Consider the following 7,025-nt stretch of genomic DNA (forward strand, 5'->3'; position numbering starts at 1 on the left):
AGTTTATATAATTTGGTATGTTAAATTAATATTGATCATACTAGTCATACTGGGAGAGAAATATGCTAAGTTCGTATAAATGTATGCTTTGAGAAATATATTAGTCACGGCTCATTATACTACAGATATGCTTAGTTTAATGTCCCAGCTAAACATATACACTCTTAGTAAGCTTAGAAGTATAGCCTTATATACCGTGCCATTAGCTTTGAAGGAGAAAACTACAAAAAAGCTAGAATCACAGGGTTAGAATTGGTCTCCTTTGACGGACCCGACACACAATGAGACCCCAAAGGCAAGGAATTAGAGACAAAGACCTGAGTTACAGAAAAAAAAAAAAGTTAGAGAAAAGTGAGATTTAGTAATTGCACTTATAGATTTGTGACGCACACTTAGGAGGGCGGGAGTAGAGTTAAAAATCATGGAGAGTTTTTTTTTTTTTTCCATGAGTATTTCTTTAGTCTCTTGTTCTTCTTTATGTTCTTGTTCTCCTTCTTCTTTTCTTCTTCTTCTTCTTATAATTATTATTATTATTATTATTATTATTATTATTATTATTATTATTATTATTATTATTATTATTATTATTGTTGTTGTTGATGTTGTTGTTATTGTTATTATAATATCCTTAACATTCTTTTCTACAATGTATCTCTCAAATCATCGATATTTTCGTGATCTGTCGAAATCATCAAGATTACTGTATCATCTTTGTTTCTTGTCATTACCATCATCATCATCAACGGCGCGGAACGATTAAACATAGCATTGAAAAGTGGCATAGAACTGTTAATGAACTTACCAATAGCTCACAAAATTGTTTTAGGCTAAATAATGACCCTGTAATGACATGATAGTAGGAGGTAGTACGGTGGTCACTGGTAATAACAATTATGGGAGAGTAATATATATATATATATATATATATATATATATATATATATATATATATATATATATATATATATATATATATATATATATATATATGCGGCTTGGACCACAGATTAGCCTGTCCGTCCCCTGAGGCACAGGTAACATACTAGTGATTATCTCTGTATTACAGTGTGTGCGTTGAGAAATGTCTTTCCCTTACACTAATCCCACACACTTAGTTTACACACACACACACACACACACACACACACACACACACACACACACACACACACACACACACACACACACACACACACACACACACACACACACACACACACACACACACACACACACACACACACACACACACACACACACACACACACACACCCACTAATCCCCCACACTCAGCACACACACACAGGCCAGGGCAGCGGCTCTCAACACACACATCAAGTAAATGTTGGCTTAATGTTAAATGTTGAGCGGGAACGTAAAATAAGCGTTAGGTAAATGTGAAGTACTAAGACACGCCATTAATGTTTGCATGTTGAAGGTTACAGAGAGGGGGTTGTAGGATAAGGCACTGATAAAAGATAACAGTATATATATTCTTTAACTCTCTCATGGTAGGAACGAGTCTCTTATCTCTCTTATCAGCTGTCTTATGGTAGGAACAACTCTTTTTCCTAGCGTCTGTGCAGTTACTTATACAATTTTACAAGCATTCCACAAACACAGAATCTCTCTCTCTCTCTCTCTCTCTCTCTCTCTCTCTCTCTCTCTCTCTCTCTCTCTCTCAGCAGTCTCGTGAGTTTCTGTATTACCTCCACCTCATTATCATCATCTTTCAGCCGCTTATGTGTTTTTCCTCTCTCTCTCTCTCTCTGTCTCTCTCTCTCTCTCTCTCTCTCTCTGTCTCTCTCTCTCTCTCTCTCTCTCTCTCTCTCTCTCTCTCCACCCACAACACCTACCCCATTTTTTCCCTCACCTCACCTGTAATCAAAACACCAAAACCATCCCTAATCATGACCACCTCAGAAGCACGAACACACCTGTCGAAAATTTTCCTCTCTCAAGAAGCTCATTAACTTTTCTGTAAACACGAACGCCTTTCTAATCATACATAAGAAAATGGAAAATAAAAGAAAACGAAAAGGAGTATTAACTGAAGATTTTACTCGCGTTCCTGTGTACACAAATTCTTCTTCTTTTTCTTGTAAAAGTAATAATAACGATAATAATAATAATGATGATAATAATAATAATAATATTAATAATAATAATAATAATAATAATAATAATAATAATAATAATAATAATGATAATAATAACTAGAAGATGTAACTGTCAGAGAGAGTTGCTGACCTCCACCTATGAGAATACTGTTTTTTATAATAACTCAAAAATCGGTGGTCAAACTGCCGCCAAAACCCATACAGACCAGCACCAGACAAAATACCTAGGGCCAAGAAGTACCTATTTTTTTCCCTCTCTCTGTACCGACGAGCCATTGAAAATTGTTGAAAAGTGTGCTGTCCCAAATATCATCATGTCACTTATGAATGACCATTTTTATTTTACCATAGAAATGTTTGGAAGATAATAATTTCCTTCCTTGTTCATGTATCTTTAATAATTTTTGAAGTAAACTGAGGTTGAAAATTCACTATTTTTGGACTTTTTGGATCTGTGACATTGAAAAGTAGGTCAAGGTCACTGATACTGGGTCAGTGTAGTGGGGTCATGGTGCTGCACATCCTCAGTAAGTATGATGGAAATCAGGAATGAAAAGTGACGCAATAATAAAAATAAAAATAATGACGAATGCAAAGATCTCCACCTACGGTAACAGGTGAACAACAACAACAACAACAGTAACAACAACAACAATAATAATAATAATAATAATAATAATAATAATAATAATAATAATAATAAAATCAAACACAAATAATTAGCATTTCTACAAAGAAGTTTTGAATTATTTTGCAAACACGAATACATTTACGAGATTTAAAATTAAAAAAATCCTTAATCTTATCCCTTCTTACCTACGGATCTCAAGACCTATTTTAAACCCATTAATTTCTTTTCTCGTTAAATAATAAAAAAAAACTCAAAATTAACCCCAAAAATCTATAAGCCTTACTGCCAACACAAACTCTTTTCCAATAATATAAAAAAAAAAATACAAAAAAAAATAAAAAAAATCTCTATGTAACTCGACAGCTTTCTGAACAAATTAATTCCTTTTCTCTTTCTAAAAAAAATATATAGATGAAAACAATCAAAATTCTTAGGAACTCTTAATTGCTAATGGAAACACGAACGCAAAAAGATAGGTAGATAGATAGATAGATAGCGAGAGAGAGAGAGAGAGAGAGATAAAGAGAGGAAGGAAGAAATGAAGAAAGATAAAGAAACAAAGAAACAAAGGAAGGAAGAAGGAAAAGAAAGAAAGAAAGAACGAAAGAAAGGAAGAAAGGAGGGAAGGAAGGAAGAAAGAAAGAAGAAAGGTAAAGAAAGGAAGGAAAAAAAAAGAAAAGGAAGAAAGGAAGGAAGAAAAAAAGAATGGAGGAATGGAAGAAAGGAAGAAAGAAATAATGAAAGAAATAATGAAAGAAAGAAAGAACGAAAGAAAGAAAGAAAAAGATATAGAAAGAAAGAAAAAGATATAGAAAGAAAGAATGGAAGGAAGGAATAAAATAAAGTGGAATCAGTCAACACTCTTATTATTATGAAAATCGTGATCCTTTCTGCAAACACAAGCTTGAGGGAAAAACAAACACAAACACAAACACCATTTATGAATGCAATTTACGGTCTCCACACACGAAGAGAGAGAGAGAGAGAGAGAGAGAGAGAGACTGAAAAGACTTAATCACCCCTCTCATGGCTGGAGAAACTCTTGTAATTATACTCCAAAGTCAGACAATTCTATTTTGTGGGGGATGTGGAGCCTCAGTTATTATTATTATTATTATTATTATTATTATTATCATTTTTATATTAGTAGTAGTAGTAGTAGCAGTAGTAGTAGTATCATTATTATTATTACTACCTCTACTACCGTACTACTGTTATAATTTTTATCTTTATTTTTATCTTTAACCCCCTTCATGATGGGAAGAAGTTAAGTATTTTCCTTCCAACTAAAGCCTAATTAAGTTATGCAGTGTGGGTTATAGGAGCAGGAATTAATTTGACAAAAAAACGAAGCAATATGAAATCCAGTCCCAGTCAGTGTTCAAAGTGTTATGATAAATGTTCTCTGTTCTCAGGTAAGGGTTCGTGTTCTCAGGAGGGCAGACGCGGTTTCAGGTAGTGTGTTCTGTTTTCTGTGAGATATATATAGTTTTTCATTGGAGGGTTCTTGTGCTTTTTTGTGTTTTAGGCAAGAAGTAGTGGTTGTCATGCTGTGGTGATCTGTTTTAATGTTTTCTTCCGTGTGTGTGTGTGTGTGTGTGTGTGTGTGTGTGTGTGTGTGTGTGTGTGTGTGTGTGTGTGTTCAAGAAATAATTAAGTTCCTACGATAGTGATGTTTTTTTTGTTTTTTGTTTATTTACTTACTTATTTACTTATTTATTTGTTTATTTATTTACTTATTAGAGAGATATTCGTGCCTGATTTCCTTAGAAGAATGTTTGTTTCATTATCTTTTTTTTTTAAGTTCGTGTTTGTGGAAATGTCATGAAATTCTTGCCTATTTTCTCCCGTCCTTAATTAGCAAGAAGTTCATGCTCTCTCTCTCTCTCTCTCTCTCTCTCTCTCTCTCTCTCTCTTCAGCATTTTCTTTTTTCCCCTCCTTCATTTTCTCCTCCCTTCTCCTTCATTTCCTCCCTCCTCCCTCTTCTTCTGCTCCTTTGCATCATCACTCTCTCCCTCCCCCCTTATTATCTTCCCCCACCTCTTCCTCCTCCTTCTTTACTGCCACCATTATCTTTAATCTCTATCTTTCATTTTATCTACCTGCTCCTTTCTTCCTCCTCTCTCTCTCTCTCTCTCTCTCTACCTTTTATCCCTAATCATCATCATCATCATCATCGCCACCAATACCACCACCACTATCATCATATATGTCTCCCATCTTCCCTCCATTCCCTTCACTCCCCATCCCTCCCACTCTCCCCAGTCTCTCTTCCTTCCCCACCAAGCTCTCTCTTATTCTCCCCACCACCACCCCAGTTTCCCCCATCCTCCCTCTCATAATCTGTATTTATAAAAGAATTCAATTTCATTTTAACCAGTTTCCCTCATCCTTCCACTCTTACCCTCCATCTTCTTTTCATTTCCTTCTCCCCCTGAATCCTCCCCCTCTCCCCCCGCAATATCTCCCCATTTTCTCTCCCCCACCTGTTCATTATGCCTGTCCCTCTCCTAATCTGTATTGCTAAATCTGAACTCCCCCTGTGTTTAAACTTAACTCCCCATACTTCTCCAGTCTCTCCCCAGCTGATCTCCCTCTCCCCATCTTCCCTCTCTTTCCCATCCTCTGCTCTCACTGTCTGTTCTTTCCCCCCCCCTTCTTTCCCCCCTCTCTAATTCTGTCCTCATCTTCTTTCCAACTTCCTCTCTCTCCCCAGCTTCCTAACTCCAGTATCTTCTCACCACCCCGAAACTCTCTCCCCAGCCTTCCCTAACTCACCCCTCTGTCTCTCGCAATATATATGGTTAAACTGAACTTCAGTCTGTGTTCTACCTACCGTTCCCTTCCCATCGTCTTTCAAACTTTCTCCCCAACTTCCATCCCCTAACAACCTCCCCACCTTTTCTCATTCTTCCTGTCTTCCCTCCTCCCTCATTCTTCCTCATCCATCCATTCCTCCTTCCCTCCTTTTTCCAGCCTTTCTACATTGCTCCACTTCTTTCCCCTTCCCCCCAAACTCTCTCCCCATCTTCCTTCCATCCTCCTCAACTCCCTATGCCTTCCACTCTTTCAGTCCCATTGTCTCTCCCCTCCCCATTTTCTTTTCCCTTTAACATCTTCCCACCATCCTCCAAACTCCCCATCTTCCTCCAAAACCCTCTCCCCAGTCTTCCCTCCCCCGTCTAATATATATTGATAAATCTGAACTTTCTATCTCTGTTGTAACTACTTTTCCTTGATTTTCTTCCATGTTCTCTACTTTCTTCCTTCCATCCCCCAAACTCCTCAACTTCTCCCCTCCCCTACAAACTTTCTCCCCAATCTTTCCTGTCTCCCACCCTGCCTCTCTCCCCAGTTTTCCCTCCCTCCCACCCTGTCTCTCTCCCCAGTCTTCCCTTTCTCCCACCCTTCTTCCCTCCTCTAATCTTTCTACCTTCTTCCTTTCAACGCCCAAACTCCCCGCCTTCCTCCCAAACTCTCTTCCCAATCATCCCTACCTCCTACCCTGCCTCTCTTCCCAATCTTCCCTCTCCCACCCTGCCTCTCCCCCCAATCTTCCCTCCCTACCACCCTGTCTCTCTCCCAAATCTTTCCTACCCTGCCTCTCTCCAATCTTCCTTCTCTCACCCTGCCTCTCCCCAATCTTCCCTCTCTCACCCTGCCTCTCTTCCTAATCTTCCCCCTCTCACCCTGCCTCTCTCCCCAGTCATCCCTCTCCCACCCTGCCTCTCTCCCCAATCTTCCCTCCCTGCCACCCTGCCATCCTCCCTAATCTTCCCTCTCACCCTGCCTCTCTCCCCAATCATCCCTCTCACCCTGCCTCTTTCCCTAATCTTCCCTCTCTCACCCTTCCTCTCCCCAATCTTCCCTCTCTCACCCTGCCTCCCTCCCCAGTTTTCTATCCCTGCCACCCAGCCTCTCTCCCAGTCATCCCTCCCTGCCACCCTGCCTCTCTCCCCAATCTTCCTTCTCCCACCCTACCTCTCTCCCCAGTCTGCCCTCTACCACCCTGCCTCTCTCCCTAATCTTCCCCCTCTCACCCTGCCTTTCTTCCCAATCTTCTCTCTCTCACCCTGCCTCTCCCCAGTCTTCCCTCTCTCACCCTGCCTCTTTCCCTAATCTTCCCCCTCTCACCCTGCCTTTCTCCCCACTCTTCCCTTTCCCACTCTGCCTACCTTCCCAGTCATCCCTGCCTCTCTCCCCAATCTTCCCTCTCTCACCCTGCCTCTCTCCCCAGTCATCCCTCTCCCACCCTGCCTCTCTCCCACCCCGC

This window comes from Coenobita brevimanus, chromosome 45 (genome assembly GCF_032717465.1).
Source record: "Coenobita brevimanus isolate Jiangsu-jjx chromosome 45, ASM3271746v2, whole genome shotgun sequence".
NCBI lineage: Eukaryota > Metazoa > Arthropoda > Malacostraca > Decapoda > Coenobitidae > Coenobita > Coenobita brevimanus.